General features: G+C 43.2%; 1 protein-coding gene across 7 annotated transcripts in view; it reads left to right on the top strand.

Annotated features, from left to right (window-relative positions):
- SHLD2 (shieldin complex subunit 2) overlaps positions 1-19,346 on the top strand; it is a 68,677-nt gene that overhangs the window by 4,057 nt on the left and 45,274 nt on the right. For 5 of the 7 annotated variants that reach the window (XR_010920632.1, XM_067552495.1, XM_067552489.1 and 2 more), the window contains one exon: positions 1,264-1,326. The exons of the other annotated variants lie outside the window; for them this stretch is intronic. The gene's annotated coding sequence lies outside the window, so the exon portion shown is untranslated. The remainder of the gene's footprint in view (positions 1-1,263; positions 1,327-19,346) is intronic. 7 annotated transcript variants of the gene reach the window in all.

Here is a 19,346-nt window from a genome sequence, read left to right as displayed (position 1 = left end):
AGCGGCAGGTGGGGGCCTTGGCCACCCACAGCGGCAGGGAGCTCCAGGGACTGCCCCTCCTTGTCTTTCTGCAGTGGCAGGGAGCTCTGGGGGTTCCTGACTCTTCGCTGTGACTCTAAGCTCTGGGTTTCCTTTGCCCCCTGCCCACAGGGGCAGGGAGCTGCCTGGTCCCCACTAGCTGACAGCTCATGCCCTGACCTACCCAGCTGAAGCAGAAAATGTCGTGGAGGTTACAGGAAGTTACGGATTCCGTGACTTCTATGACCTCTGTGACACAATCTTATCCTTACAAATAAATATATTGGCTAAAATTATTGTTCAAGGTGTACTAAGAAAATCAGTTCAAAGCCGGGAACCCAGTATACTTTTGCATTTGCTTTGTTGACAGAATATTACTCAAAAGTTTATGTAATTCCACTGTCTGAAAACACACAGGAGAAACTACTAGATATCCTTGTTTGCTATTCCTGAAACTGTGATTAGCTCTCCTAGAAGGAAAATAAGTCCCTAATTTTACAAGGCAAGAACTAGAACTAGTAAGAAAAATTTAGAAGAAATATTTTTTCTTCAGAATTTGTTTATTCATTAAAATCAAAACATTCTGCAGGACTGTGTGAGTTTTGACAGAATTCCTTTAGAAGCCTGGTGGGTTTCCATCAATTTTCTGCCAGTTCACCAACTTGATTCCTCTTCAGCCCATCTGCTAGGCTTCTGGTGAATTCAGGCTCCTCAGCAGCCCAGGGCTGACCCCAGCTCCCAGGCTCTTGCTTCTGAACAGCCTTGGCTCCCAGGGCTTTCAGGCTGCAGGAAATCCCACAAAGTGAACTATCTCAGAGTTGGAACTAATCAGGCAGACCTCTCAGGACTTCCGTGGTCCCTGGTTCTGTGGCAACTTGCCAAGCAGACTCTCCCAGAACTGGGTGGAAAATAGAACTGGATGGAGAATAATTCCATTTTGCAGAGAATTTTATATTGAATTTAAGCCACTTTTTGGAATCTCAGAATTCTCCACTGTTGGCAGTTTACATTGGCTGCATAGAGGTGGGTCTGGTGTTTACTTAAATGGGAGACCTCTAAAGAAAATCCAACTACAGCAGAAGATAGTATTGGTGATCTGTTAAGTGATGTTTTTTCTCCAAGTCAATTCTAAATCAATACAAACAAGATATAAAACTGAGGTCTTGGCCAAATGTGGTAATTAATTCATAGATACTTTAAACAAGCGGTAGGATGTTACACCTTTAACCTTTGTATCCTGTCCAGATTCCCAGTTGAGTAATTACATTGTGACTACCTAAAATTAAGCTGCAATTTCAATCAGTTAAGGTATTTTTCTTTATTTCCTATCTTAACCTGTTGTGTGGAGTTGACTTATGCATTTAATCCTTGTGATAAGTAAAATGATTTTTCTATGTGTTTGTAAAGCACTTTTGCTTTGTGCAAAATTCTGTTTTGTGGGGATTTGAAGTTCTGTGTATGGAGCAAATGTGTGAAACAAATGCAGATCTCAATGGTATATTCTGAACTGTAGATAAGATATTTGCAGTGTGTATTGAAGATAGCTATTTTGTGGATAGCTTACACATTTTGAGATCCTTTGGGATGAAAAGTGCAGCCTAAACTTCAGTTGCTGTGTTCTTTATTTTTAAAAGAAGAAAGGAGGCTAGAAGGCAAAAAATTGTTTTAGGATTCTGTGGGGCAGGGGTTGAGTGTATAAAACAAATGGCATCTTAGGCATGCAGAACAGTCACAGGAAATGTCACCCAGTAAGCATCTGAGCTAAATATATTGGCTATGTAGTACAAAATCAAATCTATTATTGAAAACTTAGATATTTTTAACACTTTTCCCTAAATTTTTAGCTAAAAATACTGATTGCTATCTCTGAATTTTATATTATAAAATGAGATAAACTGGCAGCTTTTTTTACTTGACTATAGTCTGTCTAAAGTAAAGATCCAGTTTCTCAGTTGAGTAAGAAAATAACAACTTGTTTAATAGAATGTTGCAACTGGTTCCCATATTAGCCACTAAGCCTTATAAGCTCCAAGAATTCATTTTCTCTCATCAGTAATGCTCAGTGTTCTAGAAGATCACTCTACTCGGTGTTCTTATCACTCAGTATTCTGATGGTGTGTTTATTCTGTAGGATTTTCTTTCCCCATTTTCTCTCTTCCCTCTTTCTTATAAATCAACTGAATTTCTTATTTTTTGCTTTACTGTGAGTTGTTGAATATTAGCTAATTCTACATCATGTGATATTTTGCAAAGGGAATTGGTGTCCAAATACTGCTCTTTTCAGTGTAATAGCTCCCGATAAGTGAACATTTGGAATAATAATTAATACTTTTTGATACAGCCATTAATATATTTACTAAAATGACAGTAAATAACATTGGATTGTATAAAGACATAGCTGCCTTTTTTTTTTTTTTTTGCAGCTTCATGCGTTGACATTACATGCCAATTATTTAATTCACTAATTTTCATATTTGCAAATAATTTGCATAGACTTCGCCCTAAACAATTTGTAGAATTAGTGCTCATGAAATATGTCAGCCTCAATTCAGCCCTGTGTATGTAGGCATTAAGATTGAATTGCATAGTATTTTCTCCCATATGGATAGTCAGCAGGGATTAAACTCAGGACCTTGCTCTCAGTAATACAAACCTTTTCCACTTGAGCTGTAGGAGTAGTTGATGAAACAAGTTTATTATCAGGATGGATTGATTTTTAAATCAAAATGATTTAAATCAGCAAAAAAGAAATATTGATTTAAATAATTGATTTTAATTGTGTTTTTTCAGTCGTACTTTTTAGTTATTTTCCTAAAGAAAGGTTAATTCTCATTGGTTAGTGTCCATTAAAGCATGTTGATTTGCAACAAAAAATAGACTTTACACTAAAGTGGGTGCCTCCTTTTGTTCACCAGGAGACTATGCTATATCTATACATATTTGTTTAAGCAGTTATGTAGCTTGCTTTACATTTATTCAGATTCTTAATTTTTACGTATCTTATGTTAGAAAATGGTGACTATTTCTTATTTACTAGATGATTAATTTTTTTACTTGCAATTTATATCCAGGTCTATTTGGATGGATATTCAAATAAAACACCATTTTAATTGTTTTATTAAATAAAACTACCCTAAATGTTCTGGATACATACAAAAAATATTTATCAAACATGTCTTACTGATCTGACCAATTTATTAAAAAAGAAAGTATTATCTGTAGTTAGCAAATTGAACTGATTGTTTCTGGTCAACATGTCCTTTGAGATTTTAGAAAGGTTAGATTTTATCCTCCCACCTACTTATTCCTAGAGTGAAAGAGGAAAACAAGCTTTCCTGCTTTCACAGCTCTCAATTGACTTCTTAACTTTGTATGAACTAGTCATTGAATTGAAATAGCCCAATAAACTGAAAAGAAGAAAATATTCTCTCTGCACTTGGAGAAGAGGCTACTGCTGTCAAAAGCTGGTTTAGCATGTCAACAAACTGTGTTCCAGGTGCTTAGCGAGTAACTTCCACCAGTTCAGTGGTTTGACTTCCTTTAAAACTTGGCAGCAAATATGTATTGCTTAACATTTTTTGTATTTAATTTAAATTATTTTAATAGATGATAATAAGTTTAGGCCTCAACATAGGTAGTCAATTTCAAAATTGATTTAAAATAGGTTCATTTAATAAAAATATTTATCTGATTTCAATAATAAAATTCAATTAAAAAATTTTATTTATTTATATATATATTTTTTTTTAATCCACCCTGGTTATTATCCTGGATGGGGGCGAACCCACAGAGGAGACACAAAACACATTTTGCCAGTATATCACATAATTATATATGAGAGAGCACTGAAATTTGAGGGATCAGGATTCCCAAATTCTGTTCCTGATTCTGGGAGCAGTTTGTGTTCTAGTGGTTAGAGACAATAGCCAAGGATATAATTTGACATGTTCGTTCTGAATGGTAATATAGCAGAAACAGTTATCTGTCCTATTAGAGACCTCAGTTTTGTTCCCAACTCTTCCTGAAGTAATCTTGCACAACTTCTCAGTCATCTATGAAATGGATGAATGGTAATTGCTTCCCCTAAAATGGCAGTGTCACAGATATATGTTTGAGCTCCCCACTGTTGGACACTCACCAGACTGCTGTGAGGAGATCCAAATGCAGAATCCCATATGCCCTCACTTGCTGGGGCTGGACATTCTTCTTGGCTTTAGCTTCTAGGCAAACACCCTAGTGCAGACCTTGAATCTGACATACCTTTTGCTCAGGCCTGGGTTAACCAGTGTGTTCTTGATGCACTTGCACAGGGCCCCCACCTCCGGGGGGGCCCCCGACCACCAGAAAACAAAACAGATCGAGTGGTGAAGTAGCCCCATGCACCAGGTTGCAATGCCTCTCTCTCAGGTTTGGCCCAACTGTCTCTCCATCATGTGAGAGGAGCAGCCAGGCCAAACCTGAGTGGCATAGGCCTGTGAGAGTGAGGGGTGGGCAATGGGAGCGAGTGGAGCTAGGTGTCCGGGATTGGAAAGAGCCATCGTAGCCTGGGACAGGAGCAGAGCTAATGAGCAGCCAGGAAGGTCCAGGGGTAGTGTGTAAGAGGCTGGCAGTGAGTTGTTTGTGGGCTGTGGGGTGAGTAGGGACAGTTGGGGATGAGTAGAAGATGTTGGGGGACAGTGGCCAGTACGACTGAAGTGCTGGGGGACTGCAGTGAACCAGATGTATGTCAAGGCTGCTGGGATATACGTGAGGATTGTCAGAGTAAGTGAGGATTGATGGAGAGTTATTTGCATATATGTGGGGTGGGAGGGGCATTTAGGGGTGTATGTGGGGGTGGAGAGAGGGGCATTCTAGGATCTGTGTGGGATGGAGTACATAAGGGCAGGGGCACTTTAAGGAAAGTTAGTAGAGGGTCTACTTCCAGGCCCCAAAACTCTTTAATCTGGGCCTGATCTTGGTAGTGGGGACCCTGCACTTGATCAGGCCCTGAAACAGTGCCCTCTGTCCCAAGCAGCTCTTGCATATTCTCCAGAATCCCACCAAAGGAGTATGAAGAAGTGGGCAGGAATACTAACTGTGGAGGAGCTGGGGGTGGTGCTCATGGTCTTCTGGTTTGAAGCCCAGTGCATGTTCCCCTAGGCGACTGGTGTCCGTGTCCTGCAAAAATGCAGAACACGAGGTCATGGGTCTCCATATGAGCCCGAAGGTCTGCCCACACGAAATGGCCCACAGGATCATGGCCATAAACAATCAGAAATACTAAATATATGCAAAGCAGTCAAGATAACAGTGCTGTCAAAGTCATTTAGCCTTAAGTATTGCTGAGTTTTGTGCATTGCAATTCCTAACCTTTGCAGTGCATTAAGATAGGATTTCATGTATAATTTCAGTTAGTTTTTGTGGGTTTTTTTTCTCAGTTTCAGTACAATATGTTGTACCATATGGAACCTCCCATTTGTGGAAAGTAGAATATATAACAAACATATATACAGTGTACCAAAATATTTTGCCACAATTAAAAAAACATATAAAACATTCTCTGTATATTAAAGCCATTGGCTTTGATTGTGATTTTCATCCCAATTTTAAAGTAAATCAAAACTTTCTATTCATCAGCCAAGTCAGAATTTAAGAGCCACATTTCTGGACTGCTTTATGGCTCATTTATGCCAATCCAGTATAGGGCAGGTCTAGGACAGGAGGAGTGCTCTGGCTATTCTGGGCTCCCAAATGTCTCCATAGGGCTCTATCACAGGCAGTCTATAAATTAGAGCCACCTCTGAGGATGTTAATTTTTCTTTGGGAAATGTGTGTTTATGTTTATGATATTTCTTTATATGCAGCATGGGCAATTTAACATTACTGTGGAAACCTTCACTTAAGGCTGTACCTTAAAACTGTTCAGATTAAAGCTAGTGTAGAATGAAGTGCTTTGCTTATTGAGGGAGGCATCATGCTGGGAACATATGGCACCACTGCTCTGGGATCTGCTTTGACTGCCCATTGGTCTCCAGGTGGAGTTTAAAGATTTTTTTTTTTTATGATCCGTAAAGCCCTAAATGGCCTAGGACCAGCCTGCCTAAAGAATCATTCTACTTTGAGTGATTGCTCATATCCATTCCAATATAGGTGAGTGCACGCCACCGTGCACTGGTTCCTGGAACTTTTGTCCCCTTAGCAGACCCCGTAGGGTTGGCTTAGGCGCCCCCTGGAGTACCTCGCTCATGCCGCAGTATATGAGGCACCACCGACCCTATGGGCCCTCAGTTCCTTCTTTCCGCCCGTGACAGTTGCTGGAACGTCTTGCCTCTTGCCTTTCGCAAGTAGCAATCCCCTTACTGACTGTTAATTGTTGTTTGAATAGTTTAGTATTAAGTTAGTTAGCATTAGAGTAGACGCCCTTAGGGGCTTAGGGCCAGGCCATGCCCAGCTCACCTGATTTCAAGTCTTGCGCTGCTTGCGGCAAGCCTCTTCTCGTGAGTGACCCTCATGATCGCTGCCTCAAGTGCCTGGGAGAGCAGCATAGGAGGGACAAGTGCAAGATTTGTAAAGCCTTCAAGCCGAGGACTCAGAAGGAGCGGGATATTCGGCTGAAGGCTGTTCTGATGGAGGCAGCACTCCAATCGGCCTCCGAACCGCCGTGTTCCACCTTGGCACTGAGTGTCTCCTCGGTGCAGAGCGCTCCACCGGCACCAGAGTTGACTCAGTGCTGCCCATTTCTGGTACCCAAGAATAAACGGTGCCAGGGCGCGGAGTGCCCATGCTCCCCCACACCGCCTGCGCGGCCGGGGTCGAGCGAAGAGATGCACCAGCCACAGCCCGTTGAGCCTGCTCCAGGACCTGCATTTCCACGCAGGGAGCTTCCCCCGACCCCTGGGGGTGGGGGAGCTCCCCTGCAAGGACCGTCAACACCGGAGGCTTTCCACGCGGCACAGTCCTTAATGGCCATAGCCATGCCCACACCTCCGTCCCCCTCCCCCTCCCCCTCGGCCGACGGTGCGAGGACTGGTGTCCTGGGGTAAACCCGCACTAGGTGCCCCAGGTGGATGGTCAAGACCCCCATCAGGGGAGAAGCCTCCCACCAGACAGCCATGGAGGGTAGAGCACGGCAACTCCCCTCACAGCTCCGACTTGGAGTTGTCAAGCTCATCCTCCCCGCGGCGCTGAGGTCAGTCCCCGGCACCGGAGGCATCATGCTTGAGGCGGCACTGCTCCAAGTCCACCTCATGCAGTGCGCGCAGCTCCCACACCCCAGCACCGAGCCCTTTGCCACCACGGCACCGGACCCGATCTCCGGCACGGAGCCCAGCACCGAAAGACTGGCCACCTTGACCCGTTGCAGATCTCGGTCTTTGGGGTCAGGCTCAGCACTGAGACACCATGGTTGGCACTGTTCCCAGTCCCCGAAGGGCAAGTGGCACCAGAAGTCCTTGGTGCCGAGACGGAGGGCGTCGTCCAGCTCCCATCGGCACCTCACGGCAGCACCGATATTCTTTTACTTCGTTGAGGTCATCGAGAGGCCGGTCCCGGACTAAGACCAGTAAAAGCCGCAGGCATCGTCGGCACGGGTCCAGCAGCTTCGGGTCCCACAAAGACAAGGGCACCCGCCTCCCTCATGACGCTCCACAGCCGGTACTGATGCCGGCACCGGGGTGGCTGCAAGGGCCCTGGCAGTGGCCTTATTGGGGCCCATGAGGGGCACAGGTGGGACAGGGGACTGTGTCAATCCCATTTTCCATGGCGCAGCCGGTGCGCCCACCCCCCTCTCCCCCACCAACCAAGCCAACAGGCTAAGGGCCATTCCTCGGAGGAGGAATCAGATCCTGAGGAGGGACCATCCACAGGGCCCCCTCAACAATCCTCCTCTTCTTCCCCAGATGAGGTGGCTGCCAGAGACTGCAGGGCGCCCCTCCCAGACTTCAGGGTGCACCAGGAGCTCCGGAAAAGGGTGGCTTCTAACCTAAACCTAGAACTCAAGGACTCTTTGTTACCTAGCAGCTCTGGAGGAGGAGGATCCTCTCTTCAGGGTTGTTGATCAGCAGGACCATCAAGGGTGGTCCTACCTGTACACGAGAGGGTTCTTAAGCTGGCCAGGGCCCTCTGGCAAACCCCTGCCTCAGTTGCACCCACATCCAAGGGCGCTGAGAAAAAATACTATGTCCCGTCAGAGGGGTTTGAATTTTTGTATACACACCCAGCCCTGTGGACTCTGGTGGTTGATGCGGCCAACCAGAGGGACAGGCAAGGTGGCCCAGGCACCACGCCGAAGAACAAGGATAACAAGGAACTTGACTTGTTTGGGCATAAAGTATACTCCACCGGGGCTTTGCAGCTCCGCATTATGAACCACCACGCCCTCCTAGGGAGGAACAATCTTAACCTCTGGGAATCCGTGAGGCGGTTCGCAGAGGGGTTGCCCCAGGACCAGGTGGTGGACTTTGTCACGGTACCCACATCAGTACCGACCTGAGCACCCAGGGGCTGTGGTCGGAAGAGGAGAAGAGCCTCCGTATCAATGTACGGGAGCTCAGAGCGGTCTGGTTGGCCTGCAAGGTGTTCCTCAGATTCCTGAGGGGTAGGGTGGTTCAGTTCCTGACGGACAATACAGTGGCCATGTTTTACATGGACAGGCAAGGGGGAGCACGCTCCTCGGCTCTCTGCCAGGAGGCCATTCGACTGTGGGACTTTGTGGTGAGGCACAACTTTCATTTATCTGTCTCTCACCTTCCAGGGGTCAGGAATGATGAGGTGGACCACCTCAGCAGGTCATTTCTACCCCGCCACTACTGGACACTGGACCTGGAGGTGGTGACTTTTATCTTCCGCAAGGGGGGTGTTCCCCAACTGGACCTGTTCACGTTGTCCTGGAACAGGAGGTGCCTGAGGTTCTTCTCGCTCCGGGGTCGCGAGCCAGGCTCCATTTCTGATGCATTCCTCATCAAGTGGAAGGGGACCCTCATGTACGCGTTTTCCCCCCGTTCCGCTCTTGCCCAAGGTTCTCTTGAAAATCAAGAGGGACAGAGCGGACATGATACTCATTGCCCCAGCCTGGCCAAGACAGCATTGGTTCAATATGCTGCTGGACCTTTCCATCGCCCCACCCATGGAGCTCTCGAGGCATTACAACCTGCTTTCCCAGGACCAGGGTCGCCTGCTCCATCCAGACCTGGACTCCTTCCACCTGATGGCCTGGAAGCTCTGTGGCTGACTGAGGGGGAGAGCCTGCTTGGCGGAGGTCCAACAAATTCTGCTGGGCAGCAGAAAACCTTCCACACAGGTCGTGTACCGGGCCAAGTGGAAATGGTTTACCTGCTGGGCAGAGTCCCGGGGCATCCCGTTGAGCTGCTCGCCTATTCAGGCAATCCTGGAGTGTCTGCTCCACCTGAAACTCCAGGGTTTGGCACTAGCCTCCCTGAGAGTCCACCTGGCGGCTATCTCAGCTTTCCACCAGCCGCTAGAGGGGAGATCCTTATTTTCCCACCCCATGTTAGTCAGGTTCCTCAAAGGGGGTGGAGAGGCTTTACCTGCAGGTCCGTGAGCCGGTGCCTCCCTGGGATCTAAACCTGGTCCTCTCCAGATTAACGGGGCCCCCCTTTGAACCCATGGCTACATGTCCACTGCTCGTCCTCTCTTGGAAGGTAGCATTCCTGGTGTCCATTACCTCAGCTAGGAGGGTTTCCAAGATAAGAGCTTTGACCTCAGAGCCCCCCTACACCGTGTTTTGTAAGGACCAGGTGTGGTTGAGACCTCATCTAGCTTTCCTGCCTAAGGTGGTCTCCCAGTTCCACTATAACCAAGATATCTTCCTCCCCATGTTTTTTCCAAAACTGCATGGGTCGGAGGAGGAGCGGAGATTGCACTCGCTAGACGTGAGACGAGCCCTGGCCTACTACATCGAGAGGACACGGCCGTTCCGGAAGTCTATGCAGCTGTTCATTGCAGTGGCGAACCGGATGAAAGGCTCACCTGTCTCCACCCAGTGCATCTCCGCATGGATCACCGACTGCATCAAGTGCTGCTACGAGCAGGCGAGCGTACCGCTTCCAGGGGCTGTATCAGCGCACTCAACCAGAGCCCAGGTCTCGTCTGTGGCCTTCCTGGAGAGGGTGCCCCTGCAGGACATCTGCAAAGCTGCCACCTGGTCGTTGGTGCACACCTTCACGTCCCACTAGGCCATCGTGCAGCAGGCGAGAGAGGATGCGGGATTCAGCAGAACCATGCTGATGAGAGCAGCTCACCGGTAACTCCTACCCACTTCCAAAGTGTGGCTTTTTAATCATCTACATTGGAATGGTTATGAGCAATCACTTGAAGTAGAAAACAGGGTTACTTACCAGTAAATGTTGTTCTTCAAGATGTGTTGCTCATATCCATTCCACACCCACCCTCTGTCCCCACTGTCGGAGTCAGCAGAAAGAAGGGACTGAGGGCCCGTAGGGTCGGCGGTGCCTCATACTGCGGCATGAGCGCGGTACTCTAGGGGGCGCCTAAGCCGACCCTACGGGGTCTTGCTAAGGGGAAAAAAGTTCCAGGAACCTGTGCACGGTGGCGTGCACTCACCTATATTGGAATGGACATGAGCAACACATCTCAAAGAACAACAGTTACTGGTAAGTAACCCTGTTTTTCTCCCCATGTCCTTCTGCCACAGCTGTAGTCACCAGAGGTGCCTGAGCTGGAATCTTCTCATTAAAAAAGACAGGGGCAAGCAGGACATTTCCTGTGATGGCTCCAGAGCTTTCTTCCCCCCATATCTAATCTGAAATAGAAGTTGGTGGCCGTTCAGGCCCACTGCAAAAGACTTGTATGTATTTGGCCTTTGGAAGAGAACTGAGATGTACTTTCCTTAACACTGAACAGTTGTAGTTGTAGTTGGCTGGCTGAAGTTCCGTGAAGTTGATCATTTTAAAGCTGCTGGGATTTTATTGTATTTTAAGTGTTGTATTAAGGTATCTAGAGTCTTGGATAGGTGTCCGGTTTTAGTTATTTAAATCCAAATAAATGCATTTTAAAACAGAAAAAATTATTATTTTAATGAACATTAACTGAATGGATTTTGCTCAAACTTAAAAATAAATCACTTTTGGTCTTAGGTTGAAATGTCACACATTCAATTTAACGGGCATTTTTCAGAAAGGTCATAAGCAACAGACAATAGGAGTTTCAAATAGAGTTGCTTTTTGTTAGTTGACATATTGCTGCCAACAGCACTGATAAATTCAGCAAGGAGAATAAAGAAAAATAAAAAATTCTGACAGTAGTGTCATTAAATATTTATACTACATAGGAACATTGAAATGTGGAAAATAATTAGATATAACCGTATCTGTTAAGGACCTCATTCAGTGCTCATTAAAGTTAATAAAACTCCCATTGACTGTACTGATGCAGGATTGCGCTCTTTATCGTGCTATCACTTTTAAAGAAATTCCCCATTTAAGTCAGTGAGGAGTTACGCTTATAAACTAATGGCATGATATGGCTATTCTTTCAAAGTTTTGATTCCATTATGAAGATCAGTTCCAGATTTATATTCAGTTTGTACTGAACGAAGGAAGAAATTCCAAATGAAGGCAAAATCTGCCAAGTTTTCCAGGACTCTGTAACTCCTCCTTTACATAAGTTTGTTTTGTTTTTGTTTTTTAATTCTCATAATCAGTACATGATGTCTGGTGAAGTTTTGGGTTTCCAGTTAGCTTTGTTTTTCTTTTTGCTATTGAGAATGAAGAAATATTGTATGGATCTTAACATATTTTTCACATTGTGTAATAAACAGAGTTTTGGGACATGTAGGAATTCCATTCTGATGGTGTTTTTGGCATTGTGAGCTAAAATCATATTCCAGCGATTCACCAATTTTGGATTGTTCCAAAGCATCTGAAACAGTATCCATCTTATTTTACATCTTTAATAGGAGCATGATTAGCATGTTTTTCAAGATGCCAATTTGCATGGGGTAATTAATATCCTCTGTAAAAGACCGTAATATGACATACAAAATTTTACACTAATTGTAACAGTTCTTTTATTGGTACATATCTTTGGCCAATATGTTTCTGATTAAATGTCACTGAGGGCAGTTTCCCATGCTTTTAAAATGTTACTTACTCTGCTGTGGGAGCCATAATAATTAATAGATTCTGATAACTTCCATATACATAAAAATAATCTTGATTGTACTGTGAAGCAGCAATGCTTATGTTTGTTTTCTATCTTCGTTTGCATTGTTGCTGTTCATGATGACTAAGACTGCCAACTGTTTACTTTATCTCTGTGATAGAACAGGTATGAAAGCTCTTCATATGCACAACAGATAATACCCTCATCTCTTGTTTAGATAGTCTGCAGACATCCAAAAACTGTGTTCTAAAATATGTTTAGGTACCTTGTTCTGAAGTTACTAATAGGCATTGCAAGTTGATGCATTTGAGAAACAAAACACACCACAAAACACATTCCTACAAGTCCAGTCTTGTTTTCAGATGAGCAGGACTTGAGAGGGCTCTCTTGGGCCTGATCCCGTGGCCATCTAAGTCAATGGGAGTCTTACCACTGGCTTCGGTAGGCTTTGAATCAAATTGTATCAGCAACAGCCACCCACCAACCCAGAGAGATTGATGCAGCGCAACAAGAAGACTCTTCCTTTTTCCTGCTTCAGTGACTCAGTGAGCTGCTTCTGCAGTGGTTATTGGACATATTGGGTGAAGCAGGAAAATGGACTGTGTCAGCTTTTGGTCTTTGCAGAACACAATGGGTGGCTTTACATTTATTGTTTGCCTTTTCCTAACTTTAAATAAAAAAAAAAGTGAGGGATGTCTGAAAATACAAACCTACTTTAGCCATCTATTTTATTTCCTGGAGCTAACATAGTTATCTGTAATATTTGATAGGAAACTGTCCAAAATGAATGCAACACAGCAGTTTGAAAGGTCACATTGTGAGAGAGCATGTCTCACTAAGAATAAACTGCAAAATGTATTTGAAAATAACTATTTTAAACTGAAATTTAAATTTCCTGAGTCTCCTACTGGCAACAGTCTTCTTGCTGATAAATAGTGTTGGAAATACCAGCACTATGGGAGCCCACTGTCAAAGACTGCAGACCAGTTTTCTCCTGTTTTAATAATGATTTCAACATTCAGAAGAACTTGTTCAAGTAAACATAGTACATTTTGTTTAAATATTAAACATCAAAGTTCTTATAATAATTAACTAGTGGTTGCTATTTCTTGTTTTTGTTTGCACTGCTGTTTTTAAAAAAAAATCCACTTTTTACTTTTAGAAATGTTGGCTATTGAATTCTGCATTAAGCCTTCCAAAACTTTCTAACAATATAAAGTAGGCTACAGCTGTTACTGGCCTGTTGGAATGTCTTGGTGTTTGTGGTCCTGATCCTTAGAGCTCTGCGCAGATACAAAAATGTGGATCCACATCTGATCTGCATCCGCCAGAATAAACTTGTATCCGTGATCCACACACTCTTTCGTGTTTATCCGCACCTGCAGTAGCAGCCCTGGGGCCGCCAATCAGCAGTTTAGCGGCCAGTCCCCTCCCCATCCGGGGCCCCCCGAACAGCTGATTGTCACCCTGCCCTGGGGGCCCCCGAACAGCTGACCTAATCATATCCTTAGCTGCTTCCCCACCTTTTGAGATCGGCATCCAATCCGCGAGCTGCAAACAATGGTCCCTGGATATAAAGGAGATATCTGTGGATTTGCAGGGCTCTACAGATCCTAGAGAACAGTTATGCCTTTGAAAATCACCAGCACAACTGACATGGGCAGTTTCATCAGAGAGGCCAAGCATTAAATAGACGGTTAAGTACAAGGATTGAAATAGACCTATCAACCCAGAAATGGCCCATCCACATGGGACAACAACAGAGCAGTCTTGGGAAAACTTGCACTGCTACTGACTATGCTGTAGCTGTACTCTCTATAAAAAAAATAATCTTAAAGCACTAAACACACCACAAATGAATTTTTAAAATACCATTTTACTTTGTAAAAAAAAGTGTGAAGTAAGACAAAAAGGACGTGCTTCCATTTTGTAATCCAGAGTACACCATGATCTGGTAAAACAATATGATTTGTATTATGCTTGATTGAAGGCCTCATTTAGATCTGGGAAAACACACTTATTTCAATAGGATTGCATGGATGTAACTGAGAACAAAATTTATCCTAAAAGATTTATGGGAGCTCTATTTAGGTGCTCATATGTTGTTGTTCCCCCTCCTTCTTCCTCTACCCCCAAAGGAATCTGAGCAATGACTTGCATTTCTGTAGGTATCAGAGTAATTAAACAATATGTGCACATATTGTTTCTTATTTTTCTGAATCATACCTGAGGCCTTAATCCTGCAAATACTACTCACTTGCAGTCTGTCAACAGCTCTGTCCCTTTCTTGAATACAGTGGGATTTATCACATGGTTAAAATTATGTATATGCTTAAGTGTTTGCAGATTGGGGCCTAAGTGCATCATTATTGGAAATCACTAACTGATCTAGTCTGTTTGGAGATAGTTAGTGATACACTTCTGCTATGTATGTTTATAAGAATGGTCATGAGATCCTTAAAAAGACTTAAATAGGACAACACAAAAAGATAGCTTTAATCTCAGATAAGGAGGTTGCATTTTGTAGGGGACGATTAGCTGGGTAATTAAATTTTGTGTTTTGGGATTGTTCATAATTATTGATACAGAACAGAGATTAACTTTCTCCTTCATAGCATAGACGGTGACGCATCTGTCTCAAGCGTGTGATATATTTTAATGTGGGTATTGTGTAAATAAATGTTATATGGATGTCTTTTAGTTTTATTTAGTATTAAATTTAATTCTTGTTTATGAGATGGCTAAAACAGCGAAGGTTGTTTTATAGTTTCAGTGTTTGGAAGTCAATGAACCTATTAACCAGAAGAAAAATGTTATCTTATATAGCACAGCATTGTGGTGTCATTGTCTTTTTGTAGGGAACTTAAACTTGGAATTTAGAATCAGGAGGAGGAGGAGGATTGTGTCAAGGTTCATATTTTCAAATTCCTAATCTTCCAAAAATGAAAATTATTATTTAAATACTAACAGCATGCTTGGTGTTGTACAAAGCAAAAAGGACAATACCTCTTCCAAATAACTTACAATCTAAGTGGAAACCTACAGAAATGCACTGGTGTTGCTGTTAACTTAGAGCATCATTTCATTTTTATTTTTTTCTTTTAAATTAGAGTAATGAAAGCATTTTATACTGATGTGATTTAGCATTTGTCAGCCTCACAGGAGAATGAAGGCACTTGAATGAGGAAGGGAACCTTACAGACAACTATACACAAGAAATACACAGCTCCCCAGACTTACTTTCACAGATCCAGTAATACTCCCAAACACATCAAGAAATCTGTTCTCTGCAGCCAGGCCCTCAGATGCCACAGAATATGGTCTGAAGAAAAAATTCTGGATTCATCCCTTCACACTTAAAACTGCCTTCACTAAACAAGGACACTCAGTCAGAGCAGTAGATCACCTCCTGGAATGGGCCACCAAATAACCTGAGAGAACCCACTTCAATACAGACAAAAATAAACCTCTGGCCTCCCTAGTTGTCACCTGCCACCCCACATTAGAACCCATATGGGGTATCATCAAACAACTATAACCCATACTTGCTGGGAACCCCATCCTAAAAAAAATCTTACCTGAGCTCCGTCTTCTGACCTTCAAACAACCCCTCAATGTTTACAAGCTCATCTTCAGAAGTGAGCTCCCCACAGACCCAAAACACACCAACTCAAAGCAGCAACAGATCCTGCTAGAACACGAGGCAAAACCTGCAGACATATCTCCACTGCTTCATTGATGAATACCCCCCACAACACACCTTTCAAGATTCATGGATCGTATACATACCTATTACAATGTGAATGTTACTAATGTGATGTACCTCATCCAGTGCACTAAGTGCCCCAATAACAGCTATGTGGGTGAAAGCAGGCAATCACTACGCTCTTGAATGAACTCACGTAAAAAATGATAAAAGACAAAAACACCATATTGCATGTGTGCCAACACTTCTCACAAAACAATCACTCAATATCCGACCTCTGAATCCTCAATCTCAAAGGAAACCTACACAACACTTTCAAACGTTAGGTCTGGGAGCGTAAATTTATAACTTTGTTAGACAGTAAAAATCATGATCTTAATAAAGATACTGGGTTTATGGCTTATTACAAAAATCTGTAACCCACTAACTACCCTTTTTTTGTCCTATGACTATAGAGGTGTTAACAGGCCACTGCACCTTGAATGGTCCCTTAGAATATGTATGAACTACTTATGTTTAACAATCTGTTCCATCTTGTATTTAGCTGTGACACGCTGAGTTCTTCTCAGACCTGAAGAAGAGCTCTGTAACTCAAAAGCTCATCTCTTTCACCAACAGAAGTTAGTCCAATAAAAGATATTCCTCATCCACTTTGTCTATCTAATGTCCTGGCACCAACATGGTTACAACACCACTCCAAACACATCATTAAAATGAAGTTGAATCAAAATTTATTTGTAGAATGCTTCTCTAATCAGCCAAAATGTGCTGTTTTTTTTTCTCTCCCACCAAACTCCATATATACCAAGAAAGTTAAGACTAATGTATGCTCTCAGAGGAAACTGTTAAGTTTGAAAAACAATGATTCATTGTCTTAATTGCTTGATCCTTAAGGAGATGAGCATTGGATGTGCTCTTGCTATCCCAAAAGGGATACCTTCCAAGTTAGGAGTTGCATAAACCGACTCTAGTGGAAGTCTAGGGCTATGTACACACTGACAGCGGCAAATTTGCTGCCGTCAGATCCATCTTGCTGGTCGATTGAGTGGTCAGTGAAGATCTGCTCAATCGATCCAGAAGTTGATGCACTAAAACCACCCTCTCCAGTAGCGTAGCACTGGGTCAACAAGAACCGATTTCCCATCGGCACAACACAGCAAAGACATTGCGCACAACGGAAGTTAAGAAGTGGACAGGAGTTACGCAAGCTACTCTGTGTAAGTCCTGTCAATTGCCGCCAAATTTTCAGGTAAGTGTAGACCTGGCCTAGGTCAGCTGTTTTTGTCTAGTATACTAAGCAAAAACTACTATGGGTGATGATGGGATGCTAAATATCCTTGAAAGAATCCAGAGGTTCCCTAGAAAAGAAAAGATGAACATGAGATGTTCTTCTTTGTGAGATTTACAAACATCATTAAGCTTTACCAAGGGTTGGTTTGACTGAGTAATTCTAAAATTAACATCCTTGTATTTCACATACATTTTCCTTCCATGAATTACATTTTACTGTTACAAGTCAAAAAATTTAGCTGCTAACACTGCATGCTTAGCCTGGTATCTGAAAACCAAGCTGTACCCATTCAGCAAGAAAAATTTTGGAAACAGAGCATAGTTTGCAATTTTGATGGTGTATGGGGAAACATACAATACAATTTGCTCTGTAGCTATAATTAGTTCTAATACCAGTGTCTTTTTTAATATGTATGCAGTGTGGTTGTAGCCGTGTTGGTCCCAGGATATTAGAAAGACAAGCTGGGTGAGAGACACAAGTTTTTGAACCAGACACAGCTTTTCTTTGTGTGGCTTGAAAGCTTGTCTCAGAAGTTGGTCCAATAAAAGATATTACTTCACCCACGTTCTCTCTCTCGGTTTTTTTAGCCAGTTAAGCAGAAATGATTTGAGAAAAAAGGAAGCAGATATAGAAAGTAAAATGGGATTATTTTCTCTGACTTTCTAACCATACTTTAATATTATACTCTCTGTAAAACTAAGAAGATGCTCCATCATTCAAGACTGGGTTTTGTCACGGTCCCAACGAGAGTGCTGAGATGACTATGGATAATTCAAAAGTCTAAAGTGATGATCCTGCAAGTTGTAGCACAGGTGTATAGCTGTCAAGCTGTGTGTTGTTCCATGTGACATTTTGTGCAAATTATTTAATGAGCTAATTTGCATAGAACAGTACATTTCAGCTTTAAAAAAACCTCTGGATTTATTGCTAATGAAAGGTGTTTTTAACAGCCCTGGTGAATGAAGTCCTCTGTTTACCTATAAGGCATAAATAAGGCAAGCTTCACACACAGTCCCCAGCCAGCATTCTTCAACCTTGATCTGAGAGTGAGGGGGGAAACTTCCTCTGGGGGATAGCAGGGCTAGTTCAGTTTCGATGGCCCAATCAATGTTTGGTGTCTCTGCTGAGTCTGCCTGTTAGTGCAAAGTGTGATATTGAATTTCTGATACGGGAGCTAAACTAGACTCAACAAACTCATCTTATGGAGAGTTCACCAAACATCCTTTAGATGGAAACAACTTTTAATCTTTACCAATGCTCTGAGACATTAGGCCTTATAGGTGCTAATATTACATTCAAAAGTGAGGTTTGTTGTCTTGAAGTATAAGTTTATTAAATAAAATTATGAACTTTTTGGACCATATACAGGTGGGGTCTTCTACTACTCTGATTCATAGTTGTTTGCCTCCTGAGGTAGGGACATCAGGCCTTAGTCAGGAATAAGCCAGATGAAATGCATGTTGTTAATAGCATTCAGTAGAAGTAGTGTGGCCAGAACCCACACTGCACACTGTCCTAGGCTAAAGGATATTTTGGGGGGAGGTTCTCCTCCCTCATGATCTCTTCTTCTCCTCCCCACCCCAAAAAAAGCATCGTAATTTACTAGAGATGCAGGCGTACAGTCACACCTGCCAGATGTGGAATGTCACTCAAGTTGTATGACACTTGGAAGGTGTGCAGTTGCAGGGGTCTGTCCACACACACTAGTTTTGCAGGATCAGTGCCTAATATTTCATAAGCCACCTAAACTGAAAATGTATGTATGAAACTTCTGGAAGACGGGGGTTCCCAGGTAAATGGGGCTCTATACAGGCACAAGATTCTAGCTGCATGAATCTAATGGGGGTGCTACAGTCTATAGGCAGCCAAAAAAGTCTTAACATGTCTCTTTTTGGGCAAAATAAAAAAGGATTTCAGCACAAAGGGTAATGTGACTACTATTCTTGATTCTTTCATGTATCATGGTATTCTTCCCTTCCTTCCCCCATGTCCTCCACATAAGAATTATTTTTTGTATCCTGGCATGCTTCCTGAAAGAGACACTACCTTAGAAGTTTTTTCTAAGAACCATCAAATTAAATACTCACTATTTCTTAGTTTATGAAGACTACACTCTTTCCCATGCATTAAGCCTTGCCTCCATACCTTCTTGCTTTGATTCCCCCTCCCCCTCGCCACGCTCGGCTATGATCCCTCCGTCCATTCAGTTTT

Source organism: Emydura macquarii, unplaced genomic scaffold (assembly GCF_026122565.2).
Source record: "Emydura macquarii macquarii isolate MOO-44397 ecotype Brisbane River unplaced genomic scaffold, CSIRO-AGI_Emac_v2 contig_1390, whole genome shotgun sequence".
In the NCBI taxonomy this organism is placed as follows: domain Eukaryota; kingdom Metazoa; phylum Chordata; order Testudines; family Chelidae; genus Emydura; species Emydura macquarii.
The sequence above is the reverse complement of the archived record's forward strand: the minus strand, read 5'-3'. Positions and strand labels throughout refer to the sequence as shown.